At 45.7% G+C, this 12,714-nt stretch overlaps 1 protein-coding gene across 1 annotated transcript in view; it reads left to right on the top strand.

The window, feature by feature from the left end:
• LOC136582045 (vascular endothelial growth factor A-like) overlaps positions 1 to 12,714 on the top strand; it is a 75,821-nt gene continuing 63,107 nt past the window's right edge. Inside the window, exon 1 of the mRNA XM_066582804.1 lies at positions 1 to 879. The gene's annotated coding sequence lies outside the window, so the exon portion shown is untranslated. The remainder of the gene's footprint in view (positions 880 to 12,714) is intronic.

Below are 12,714 nucleotides of genomic sequence, written 5' to 3'. Positions count from 1 at the left end.
GGGTCAGGATGGATGGAGTAGTAGAGCTGTGTGTGTGATGTATTGGGGTCAGGATGGATGTAGTAGAGCTGTGTGCGCAATGTGTGGAGTAGCATTATATGTGATGTGTGGGGTCAGGATGGATGTAGTAGAGCTGTGTGTGTGATGTGTGGGTATCAGGATAGAGCTGTATGTGTGATGTGTGGCATCAGCATAGATGTAGTAGAGATGTGTGTGGGGATCAGAATGGATGTAGTAGAGCTGTGTATGATGTGAGGGGGTCAGGATAAATGTAATAAAGCTGTGTGTGTGCTGTGGATAGTCAGGATGAATGTAGTAGAGCTATATGCGTGATCTGTTGGGGTCAGGATGGATGTAGTAGAGCTGTGTGTGATGTGTGGGTAGTCAGGATAGTGTAGTACAGCTGTATGCGTGATGTGTTGGGGTCAGGATGGATGTAGTAGTGCTGTGTGTGTGATGTGTGGGAGTCAGGATGGATGTAATTGAGCTGTGTGTGGTGTGAGTAGTCAGGATGAATGTAGTAGAGTTATGTGTGGTGTGGGTAGTCAGGGTGGATGAAGTAGAGCTGTATACGTGATGTGTTGGGGTCAGGATGGATGTAGCAGAGCTGTGTGTGATGTGTGGGGTTCAGGATGGATGTAGTAGAGCTGTGTGTGTGCTGTGGGTAGTTAGCATGGATGTAGTAGTGCTGTGTGTGTACTGTGGGTAGTCAGGATGGATGTAGTTGAGCTGTATGCATGATGTGTTGGGGTCAGGATGGATGTAGTAGAGCTGTGTTTATGATGAGTGGAGGTTAGGATCAATGTCCATCCGGCCGTGTAGTGACAGTGACGGGGCCCGAGGAGGAGACCGGAGGAACAGTACATGCGGTACAATGAGGTATGTACCATGTACTGCATGTAATCTTGTATGTTTAGGTGGTATAAGTTATTCCAGCTGTACATATAATTATGTACAGGACATATCCAGATTACATCAGCATCAGTATATACATGGGGATGTATATCTGCTATATATAGTGATATGGAGCATGCTGATATAACCTAGGTATCTCCTGTATATAATTACATATGTACAGCTGGTATAAGTTATACATCTCCTGTATATAGTGATATGGAGCATGCTGGTATAACCTGGTATATCACTATATACAGCAGCTGCACATACATAATAATATACAGGAGATACCCAGGTTAGGGCTCCTTCACACGGGCAAGCGTGATATTGGTAAGTAAACAAGTAGTCACCACCCAAAAGACACTTGTGAAAAACTGTTATGTCTGCATTTTTTAAATCCATTTTATTTGGAGGGGGGGGGGGGGGGATTGCCCATAAATTGATGATTCAGGGAAACCTTAAAGGGAATGTATCATCTTTACTCTTCATTAAGGAAAATCAGATAGTGAAACATATTCAGTTTTTCTCTTTTTTTTCTATTTTTATTTTCTGATTATAGATTTTTTTAATTCTATTGTCTGTACACGACTACGGGACGGCCATTTTGTCTTTACTGCAGTTCACAGAATTTAAAGAGATGCTTTACTGCAGAACCCATGGGCCTTTCACACAGTGGACAGAAACTGACCTATTAATTTCTACAGTAGACTATTCCAGCATGTACTGTGACCTGTGCAGGGAGGGGGAGGAGGTGAGCTGTGACTATCACCTTAGCCTTAAGATTTTTGTTAATGTTATGCGCTTCAGTAGCATCGTGTGAGAGGAATTTTTCAAAGCTAAAATTAATCAAGGGCTATCTTAGGTCCACTATTAGTCATGTAGTGAAAGGAATTGATTTTGATGATGCGATTTTAAAATTTTCAGGGAACAAAGTCAGGAAACAAAGGTTTTAAGTGTTTATGCCCACAATGTTGAGTAAATAAACCAGAAAATTACACTTGCATCCGTAAGTATCTTGTCTTTCCTTCTTTTAATAATTTCAAAATTGGGGCGGGCGGGGAAGGTGACAAAAAAACATTTCCGCACTGGGTACCACCTGACCTTGCTACGTCACAGTCACACGTGCGCAGTCTCGCTTCTCTTTCTGCTCTACTAGGTATGTGAAAGGGATCCCTGGTGCGGCAGGTTAGTTACTTTGGAAGCATGAGAATCCTTTGCTTGTCAGAAGGAATACTGAGCATTTGCTGTAACACGGTCACTCTCTTATCATTTGCTGAGCATGTGTGACCACCCTGGTATATTCACTGAGGTGGACACAGAATAAGCACAATAGATCGCATTATTCTAACATTTCTGTAATATCTCAGGATATAAACACTGGAACAATTACTGAAGGGAACATAGAAAGAATATTGAATGGAAACAGCAGGTGGCGCTACTCTAACATTATTGTGGAATATCTGGGGATACAAAATATTAATAAGGGTAAATATAAAAACTATATATTTATAGGCTGCACAGAACTGTAAACACTATTTCTTGTGGCACAACCCCTTTTAAGTAAGGTGATAAATAAGACTTGTGACGGTTGGATCAGTCCATTTATGGCGCTTTCGCTGGTCTATATTTCTGATTGCAAATTATAGAAATCTAATTGACTCGGCATTACTACCGTGTTTCCCAGACAATAAGCCCTACCCTGATTTTCGGGAAGGGGGTGAGGAGCAGGCTTGAAATATAAACCTTCCCCAAAAATAAGTCCTAGCTAGGCTACATGTAAAAAAAAATAATAATAATAGTAATACTCACCTAACAGCCGGTGTTCGGGTTACTCGCGCTGGGCTGTGGTGCTGCTGCAGGCTGCCATGTCCTCCTTCATGCCAACAGAGCAGTTCTTCCTAGAAGCGGGGCTTGAATACCCCACTTCCAGCAAGCTAATACTCTAATTGGCTGATGCGGCGCTCGATTAACCAATGAAAGACGGCGCTGGATTAACCAATCACAGACATTCAATCACAGGCCATCACGAGGGACCCAAACGCCGGCTGCTAGGTAAGTATTATTAGACCCCCCCACTCCCCACCCCTGAAAATAAGACACTATGCCCAAAAAAATTAATGCAAAACAATGTCTTATTTGGGGGGAAACACGGTAGTACCATACACAGCCAGTTTTATATACATAGTGTAAAGAGTACCCTGTATCAAACTATGGCACTCCCAGTGTAGACACAAGGCTTGGACTGATCATTTATCACAAACAATGCATAGCTTAAGTCCTTTATATATGCTGGTGCTGATAATAGCATGCCAGGATTCATATGTCAACAGAGGTAATTTGCTAGTACTTGTAGAGGAATATGATAGTAACATCTGTATTCTGTTGAGGTGATATTGTTACAGAATCATACAAAGACCTGAGTACATATGGCAGAAGTTCAAGTGCGAAAGAATATAACCCGACTAGAACATGGAAAAACATGACCAGAATCAACTCTACAAAAGAGACTTGGCCACAAAGTCTCCTCATGAGTAGTGTGAAGTATCACATTTATTGTTGAGTGGTATTTAATATTTCATGACCCTGTTAATTGGGTGTTTGAATAGCTGTATTAAGCCTCGCAGAGCACTGGAGCAGCTGCGTTGAGCAATGTATGTACACTTGGATTTGACGTAAACAAGTTGTGCTACAAATCAATGACAACATGATTTGTCATTTTCCTTCCTTTTATCACATTGTCAGCTTATGCATCGGCTTCCTCCAGATCCTCTGAGTGGTAATGTCACAGGATGCCCAGCATGCCCCTGCGCACAGCTGTTTGCTGGGAAATCTTGACATCTTTTCACAAACAATACTAAGGAAACCGGACTTTTGCATCAAGATCTACAAAGAAAAAAATCAATTGTTCCTTCTAGTTCCTTCAACAGTTTTTGCCAGTCATTCTGTTTAAATACACAGCCCACATCAAGGAACCCTTGTCATAGGATATCATTAAAATGTAACCTTTAATAAATACAATCAAAAAGAAAGAATGTAGAGGGGCCCTATAATCACCCTAGTGTTTCTTACTACCTGATCACAGTACCCACCCTGAAAAGGGTAACCCTGATCCAGAACCATTTCCTTGTGTTCCCTAAACTGAAGGGGAAGCAGTCAGGAGAGATCTCAAGAATAATTGCTACATAATTCTGATAAATTTTAAATAATCAACAGTAAAAAATGCATATATTGGTATTTGACTAATATACAGCGTTAGCCTCATGAATACTGAGATGCGAGTATTAAAGAAATATTGTACAATAAATGTTATTATTTCAAGATCCACATATACACTGCATCCAAATAAGGAACATGCATTACACTAAATCCCACAAGGGGAAAGAAGTAGGTCTCATCCGGCTATATGGCAGATAAACACTATGATAAAAAAAAATCATGGGAAAAATCCACCTGACACGTTCCCCCTGTATGTGACAACCGGTTCATCAGGGAGGAATCTCAAAAACATCATCAAAAGTACTGTCACCAAACAACCAGATTTCACTCTTTACACTTTAGGAAGATTGGAATAAGTTCAATACCTATACAATAATGGGATATGCTACCACAATACAATGATGGAGAATATTATAACCAAGCACAAATACCTTGGGATTAACTCAATAAAGTAATATTTACAAGACAGTCATAGTATCCAATCCTATCCACACTCGGATCAACCACTGAGTACCAAAGCATGGTTTTGGATATCAACATAGCAAAACATATATAAGTAGCCTGATAAGCTGTAAATCGTGATACTACACAGCCTACTACTAAAGAATGCAGCTCATTAGGGTATACATAAATCGTATACTTATCCCTTCAGCCGATGTCTGTGAAAGTCAGAACGGGCCGCACATAGAGAGGTGATTGAAGATATGAGGCTGCAGTAGGAGAGGATGGGGGTTTTCAGTGCCCATGAAGGCCTTATATCTTCAACCACCTCTCTATGTGCGGCCCCACAGACATCGGCTGAAGGGATAAGTATACGATTTATGTATACCCTAATGAGCTACATTCTTTAGTGATGGCTCCTCTAATATCACGATTTACAGCTTATCAGTCTACTTATATAGGTGTTGCTATGTTGATATCCAAAAACATGCTTTGATACACACTGGTTGATCCATGTATGGATGGGATTGGATACCATGACTTGTAAATACTTTACTGCGTTAATCCCAAGGTATTTGTGCTTGATTATAATATACTCCATCATTGTATTGTGGTAGCATACCCCATTATTGTATAGTTATTGATCTTATTCCAATCTTCCTAAAGTATAAGGAGTGAAATGTGGTTCTTGGGTGATAGTTATCTTTTTTGTACTGTTAGTCCATAGTATTTTTGATTGGTGTTATTTTGAGATTCCTCCCTAATTAACCGGTTGTCACATACAGGGGAAACGCGGCTGTTGGATTAAAAAAAATATTTCATGATTTTTGGACTAAACATAATTGATCATAGTGTTTATCCGCTGTATGGCCGGATTAGACCTACTCCTTTCCCCTTGTGGGATTTAGTGCAATGCATATTCCTTATTTGGATTGGATGCAGAATATACGTTGATCTTAAATTATAACATTTATTGTGCAATATTTATTTGATACTTGCATCTTCATATTCGTGAGAGTAGGGCTGTGTATTAGTCAAATACCACTATATGCATTTTCCACTATTGATTATTTCAAATTTATCAGAGTTATGTAGCAATTATTCTTGAGGCCTCTTTCGACTGCCCCACCTTCAGTTTAGGGAACATTAGGGAAAGGTTCAGGATCAGGGTTGCTCGTTTCAGGACAGTTACTCTGATTAGATAACACTACGCAGACTGTAGGGCCCCCTTATATTCTTGAGCTTACCTAGGTACCATTTTGCTTTTGTGGTAAGTATTGTCAGCTATTATGTGTGTATATATTTATATATATTTGTGTATCAGTTTAGGTCAGGGCCAAGACGAGGAATAGGCAAAGTAGGCTACTGCCCTGGCCACCTTTGAGGGGTACAGAGCTCTGAAGTCTCCTGGCATTGCCCTACATGGTCCGTTGGACTCCTATTGAGCAGAGTTATTTTTCCCTAGAAAGAATGCTTTAGAATCCAATAAAGCATGCCATAATTTCTTTACCTTCTTAGGGCGCCCACCCACTGGCGATTTTTTTTCCCTGCGAAATTCGCAGCATTTTTTTCTCTGCAGGGGTCTATGGGACTTGTAATGTTAAAATCGCGATCGCGCAAAATCGCGATTTCGCGGTAAATAAGGCACCCTTATACTTGAAATACTATGAAATCAGTCTTAGGTGAAATGGATGGAAGATATGGAAATGTGCTTTTATTTAGGTGGATGCTAAAAGCAGGTATAACTATTTCTGTGCAACTAAAGGGATTTATCAGAAAATGTAAATTTATTCTTCATTCAAACCATGTGGATACAAACTGGATCGGATGAAATAAATGAACGCCTTTTTGTATCTTCTATTATTGCAGGAAAGAGTGTAGTATAGTCCATGCAATATTACTAGAGTAATGTTATCGCCCATTATGTGACATTGACATAGAATTGGGAGATCCAAAGAAGAGGCAGATGAGAGAACATTAATGTCCTTCAGCAATCCTTTGTGGTAAAATGTTGTTACACTAGCATTCGTATGGCTCCATAACTCCATCTCCACAATGAACAGTCCGCACAGCAGACCACCTTAAAACCGGCAGCTAGAATCAGGGGCACAAAAGCCTTCACTATTATTTGAACCCTGCACACTGCACTGCAAGATTGGATTATTTAGGCAGTGCATGCCACTGTTACTTGGACACTGCATGGTGTAATTAAAGGGGTTGTCTCGAGGAAGCAGTGAAATTTTTTTTTTGCCCAGTCCCCCTTATTAAGCATACATTACTAAGCACCCATGTAAATGACTTTTCTAGCCGGTTTCTACTTACAGTTCCAGCGTTTCAGCAACTTATAAAAAGTTTCCCCAAGATGGCCGCCGGCTCTTTTCCCGTCGCTTGCTGTAGCCCGACGTGCGCGCTCCCGAGACGCTACCAGCTGTGTCTCCCTGACAACCAGACGCCCCGCAGCCGCCGACCGGACTCCACAGCCACCGACCGGGCCTCGGGATTGAACGCGGCCGACCACGGCACACGCTCTTGGGCCACAGTCACCCACCGCCAGGCAGCAGGTAACCGGCGCTAGGCCCCCGGCTCCCCCGCGCTAGGCCCCGGCTCCCCCGCGCTAGGCCCCGGCTCCCCCGCGCTAGGCCCCTGGCCCCAGCGGTAGGCTCCGGGGCCCCAGCGGTAGGCCTCGGGGCCCAGCGGTAGGCCTCGGGGCCCAGCGGTAGGCCCCGGGGCCACAGCGGTAGGCCCCGGGGCACAGCGGTAGGCCCCCGGGGCCACAGCGGTAGGCTCCGGGGCCACAGCGGTAGGCTCCGGGGCCACAGCGGTACAGTCCCCCCTGCGCACACATCACCCCCGACCCCTCACTTACATGGGCGGCTTCACGGCAGGGCTGCTGGGCGGCTTCACGGCAGGGCTGCTGGGCGGCTTCACGGCAGGGCTGCTGGGCTGGGCTGCTGAAGTTTCTGCACCCCTCTCTAAGAGAGGATGGTAGCAGAATGGCTGCTCCAGCGCGCTCCCGAGAAGTTACAGCTCGTCTGCGCATGCGCAGAAGAGCTGTAGTGGCGAACACGCTGAAGCGGCTCGTGCTCAGAGCAGAGGACCGGACTGCGCAAGCGCGTCTAAAAAAGCAAGCCGCCAGCGAAATTAGACGGAACCATGGAGACGTGGACGCTAGCAACGGAGCAGGTAAGTGAATAACTTCTGTATGGCTCATATTTAATGCACGATGTACATTACAAAGTGCATTAATATGGCCATACAGAAGTGTATAACCCCACTTTATTTTGCGAGACAACCCCTTTAAGTAAGCACTGTATATCACTTTTTTTCCCCCCAAAACAGTTGGGGTATCTTACAACCTATATTTATAATTACTAAAGGTCCTTTTAGATGGGCTGAAAATTAACCTGTTGTAACGAGCACTGATGAGCAAAGCATGTTGATAGGCACTGATAGGTTGTGAAAATATACCTTATATTTCGGCATATAAGACGACCTTTTAACACCCAAAAATCTGCTTTGCAGTCGGGGGTCGTCTTATACGCCGGCTATACAAAAAAAAAGTGTCAAAAAAAAAAACAGTACTCACCTCCCCCAGCGTTCTGCGGTGCTGCTGCAGGCTGTCGCTCCCTCCTCGTCCCCGACCGAGCATTGCTTTCTGGATGCAGGGGCTTGAAATCCCCGCCTCCAGAAAGCTAATGCTGTGATTGGCTAACTCACGCGCCGTCAGCCAATCACAGCCATTCAATGACATCATTAAATGGCTGTGATTAGCTAACTCACGGAGCGTCAGCCATTCACAGCCATTCAATGTTAAACGGCTGTGATTGGCTGATACCCAGTGAGTTAGCCAATCACAGTATTAGCTTTCTGGAGGCGGGGATTTCAAGCCCCGCATCCAGAAAGCAATGCTCTGTCGGGGACAAGGAGGGAGTTACAGCCTGCAGCAGTGCCGCAGAATGCCAGGGGAGGTGAGTACTGCTTTTTTTTTTTTTTTTACACCGTATTCCAGGCATATAAGGCGACAGTTGGGGGGTCGTCTTATACGCCCAATCGCCTTATATGCCGGAATATATGTTAATTACTTATACACTCAATTGGAATATATGTTAAATGGGAATTAAAGGGGTTATTGAAGTCAACACGAACTGTGCCTGCAGTTAGAAGCGCCGGCCACTACACAGAGGTCGTTGCGGAGACTTCCGCTGCTTCAGCTCCGACCTCTGTGTATTTGCGACGCTGACAGCATGCACCCTCTCAGCTGAATGGTCGGGGTCCTGAGCGATGCACCCCAGGCGATCAAATAATGATGACCTATCCTAATTTAATAATATTCTCCCTGGAAAACCCCCTTAGGCCTCCTTCCCACGAACGGATTTACGCCGCGTAAATCCGCGGCAAAAATCCGCTGCGTTGCACCATGCTATTAGGTTCTATTGAACCTAATAGCACAATGCTCACGATGCGTAATTCCACCGCGGAATTACGCACCGCGATTTCTCCCGTCCTCACCCGCAGCATGCTCTATTTGCTGCGGGTGTAAGCGCTGACGGCTTCCATTGCAGTCAATGGAAGCCGTCCGTTCACGCTATCTCCCGCTGCAACCAGCGGAAGATAGCGTGAAAAAGCGCTTCCCCGCCTACCGCCGCGCGTCATATGACGCGGTCGGCGCGTCACGTGACACGGCCGGCCGCGTCATGTGACGCGGTGGGCGTGTCACATGACGCGACGGCGGTGGGCGGGGAAGCGTCTACACGCGATCTTCCGCTGGTAAGTATGGGGTCTCTGGGGGGCGCCGTGACGGGCTTCACTGCGGAATATTACGCGGCGGAGCCCGTCACGCTCGTGGGAAGGAGGCCTTAAGCTAATTTCACACACAGCTTGTGTTTTTATTTTTGTTTTTTGTGGCATTTTTTTAAGCCGAAATCAGAGGTGGACTCAGCAGGAAGGAAAAGTCTCCATTATATTTCCCTTATTTTCAGAATGCACTTCTGGCTTTGGCTCAAAAAACTGCACGAAAAAGGCAACAAAAACCTGTGTGAAATTACCTTTTAGGGCTTATTCACACGAACGTATGATTCCAATGCATCAGATCGCTTTCCTGTGGCGTAAAAGCGCCCGGCCGGCCAATATACTTTGTGCGCTTTTACGCGGGACAGTAAAGATAGTCCTGGAACTATTTTTCCCAACCGGAATATGGCCGCTGCCAGACTCCTATGGGAGCCAATGACAGCTACCGGATAGGGGAGGTGGGAGGGAGTTTAGCAGCGTGACTGCTAAACTCCCTGCCCTTTTCTCCAACTCTCCACCCTTTGCCGGCTATTTGCAATGGGAGGGGGCGGAGCTAAGCTTTGCCCATCCTGCCCCCTCCCATTGCTGGCTGCTGACATGGGGCGGCATCTTAGCACACTAGCCCATTCCCTTGCAGAGAGTCGACGAGGCGGCAGGAAGGGGGAGATCAGCTTAGCAGAGCTAAACTGTCTCCCCCCGCCCAACGGCATTGTGGTCTCGGTGTATATGCGCTGGGCCCGTGCTGTCTTAACAGGTGCAGAAACGTTAGATTTGGCTGCCCGTTCACGTGTTTTTACATCACTGGCGGGCGAACGTAAAAACTCATATGTCCATGTGAATCCAGCCTAAATCTGAATAATTTTGCAAATACTTTACTTCTGTTTTTGCATCAATTTTAAGTTACTTCATGATATTTTCCTCATTTAGGTTTGTTTCACACACAGGTTATTGTGGCAGTTTTTCATGCAGTTTTTAAGTCAAAGCCGGATGTGGATTTAAAAAGAATGCAAAAAAAGAAAGGACATATACATCTCCTTCCTGCTGGATCCACTTCTGATTTTTGCTAAAAAAAAAAATGTAAAAAAAAGTTTAAGTTTCACCTTCCATCATGGATCAGATCCGTGAGGGGAGGTGAAATTACTTACCTAAGGCCTCCGGCGATATCCCCTGACAAGATCTTTATGTGCAAACCTTACCCCAGCTTATGCGCATGCAACCATCGGCAAAGAGGTGGAAGCAAGCGCAGAAGCTGGGGAGGGCCTAGCAAATTTAAAATCTCCATGCTCCTTCCTACTGAAGGTAGAAGAAAGCCTGGAGCAGTGACCGAGGGCCGCGGTGAGCAGTCCTCAGTCACATGATCGCCGTTATTCAATGGATAATGGCAATCATGTAAAAGTAAAAAAAAAGTTGAAGTTTAATCTCCCTTCACAGATGCGAGGGGAGATAAAGTTTTTTGCTAGAGGCCTCCACAGATCCGCTGTGCAAAGTTGTCTAGTCATTTTGTTATGTGTATTGCACATCTGCAGCATGTGAGAGGTTAAAGGGGTTGTACCGCAAATACAAGTAAAGTTAAACAGTTCTGTATGGCCATATACATGCACTTTGTAATATACATCACGCATTAAATATTGGCCATACAGAAGTTATATACTTACCTACAGGGGGTTCCCCCCTGTGTTGGCGTCCCCGTCTCCCTGGCGCCGACCGAATCCTTCTCCTGGCTCGAATAGATGCACTTGCGCAGTCTGCCTCTTCTGTCCCGTGGACGCGCCGCTCCAGCGTGCTCGTGCCGCACAGCTGGTCTGTGCATGCGCAGACGGCCTGTGCGGCGCGAGTACGCTGTAGCGGCGCATCCACGGGACAGAAGAGGCAGACTGCGCAAGCGCGTCTATTCGAGCCAGGAGAAGGATTTGGTCGGCGCCAGGGAGACAGGGACGCCAACACAGGGGGGGACCCCCTGTAGGTAAGTATATAACTTCTGTATGGCCAATATTCAATGCACGATGTATATTACAAAGTGCATGTATATGGCCATACAGAAGTGTTTAACTTTGCTTGTAGTTGCGGTACAACCCCTTTAATGTTTGCATGAGACTGGGAGATGTCTGCAATGTATCAATATTTGTCTAGTCACGTGATCTATGTTGTCTATAAATATGAGTGAGTTAGTGAGTTATGCCACCTGCAGACAGCCGGGTTGGATCCCGCTGCGAGAATTCTGCGATGTGGACCCGTGCCCCTGCACAGCCCTGCGGCTCACCCGCTCCCGGCGTCTCCTGTGCTCTGTGATGCGCGCATGTGCAGAGCAGAGCCGACGATTCACCAGAGACATTTCTGTGCGAACCTCTGCGAGACCCGCACAGAAGTAGAACATGCCACGATTTGTTTTCCGTGCGTTTTCACACGGACAAATTTCGGCTATGTGCATAGGATTGCATTATCTAATGCAATTCTATGCAAGCGGACAGGGGCGGAAATTCTGTGGGAAATCTCGCCGTGGAATTTCCGCCCGTGTGCAGGCGGCCTTAGGGAGAGAGTTCCATTTCTTCTGGGTTCCTGAGTAAGGGCTCCTGTTCATGAACGATAATGCATTGCGTTCCCAGCTGTGATAATCCAGCCGCGAGTATTGCAGTGCACGCTTTCCATAGCGTTGCTATGGAAAGTGCAACCCCCTGTCCACGAGCAGAGAATCATAGCGACTTTTCGCTTGCGGGACTCAAATTGCAGCATGCTGCGATTTGCCGCGATTCTGCGCGGTGAGCCTATCTATCAGATAGGCTCACCGCAGAGAACTGTCAGTTCTTTCCCCTGCTCCCCGGCGGTACCTTCAACCGTTATGTGGTTAAGAATGAAAGAGGAAGAGCGGTTTCTGGAGATCTGTATGCCAGTAACCGTGGAGGAGAGAGAGAGAGTTTGAGCGTGAGAGCGGAGAGAAAAGGTTGAGATCACCGTGCAGAGGTACTATAACCAAAAGTGTCTGTGGAGTGTCCCTACCTTTATTCTCCTCTGGAGATTTTCCTCATCCAGAAGTGGTGCCTGTCAGATAACATGGCCTGCAGGACCGGTGTCATCCTGTTTTTTCTTCCCGGACCTTAAGTCTACTTTTTTGCCTGCATGACCATCTTGTATAATCGTGCCTTGTACTAAGTTCATGTCAAGTAAAGTTTTGCCAGGCCCTGACCATTCCCAGGGACCTGAGGTACGTTACACAAGTCTGCGGCTCATTTATTTATCACCAATGGTCATTCCGGTGGGTAACGGAACGTTGGCGTTACCAGTGACAACTTCAATGCCTGTTCGCATGTTTATTGGCCATCCCTCTCTTTGGGGTGTCCAGAAGAGGCCCAGTGCTGCCCTGGATTAGGCTACGTG

Source organism: Eleutherodactylus coqui, chromosome 11 (genome assembly GCF_035609145.1).
Source record: "Eleutherodactylus coqui strain aEleCoq1 chromosome 11, aEleCoq1.hap1, whole genome shotgun sequence".
Lineage (NCBI taxonomy): Eukaryota > Metazoa > Chordata > Amphibia > Anura > Eleutherodactylidae > Eleutherodactylus > Eleutherodactylus coqui.
The sequence above is the reverse complement of the archived record's forward strand: the minus strand, read 5'-3'. Positions and strand labels throughout refer to the sequence as shown.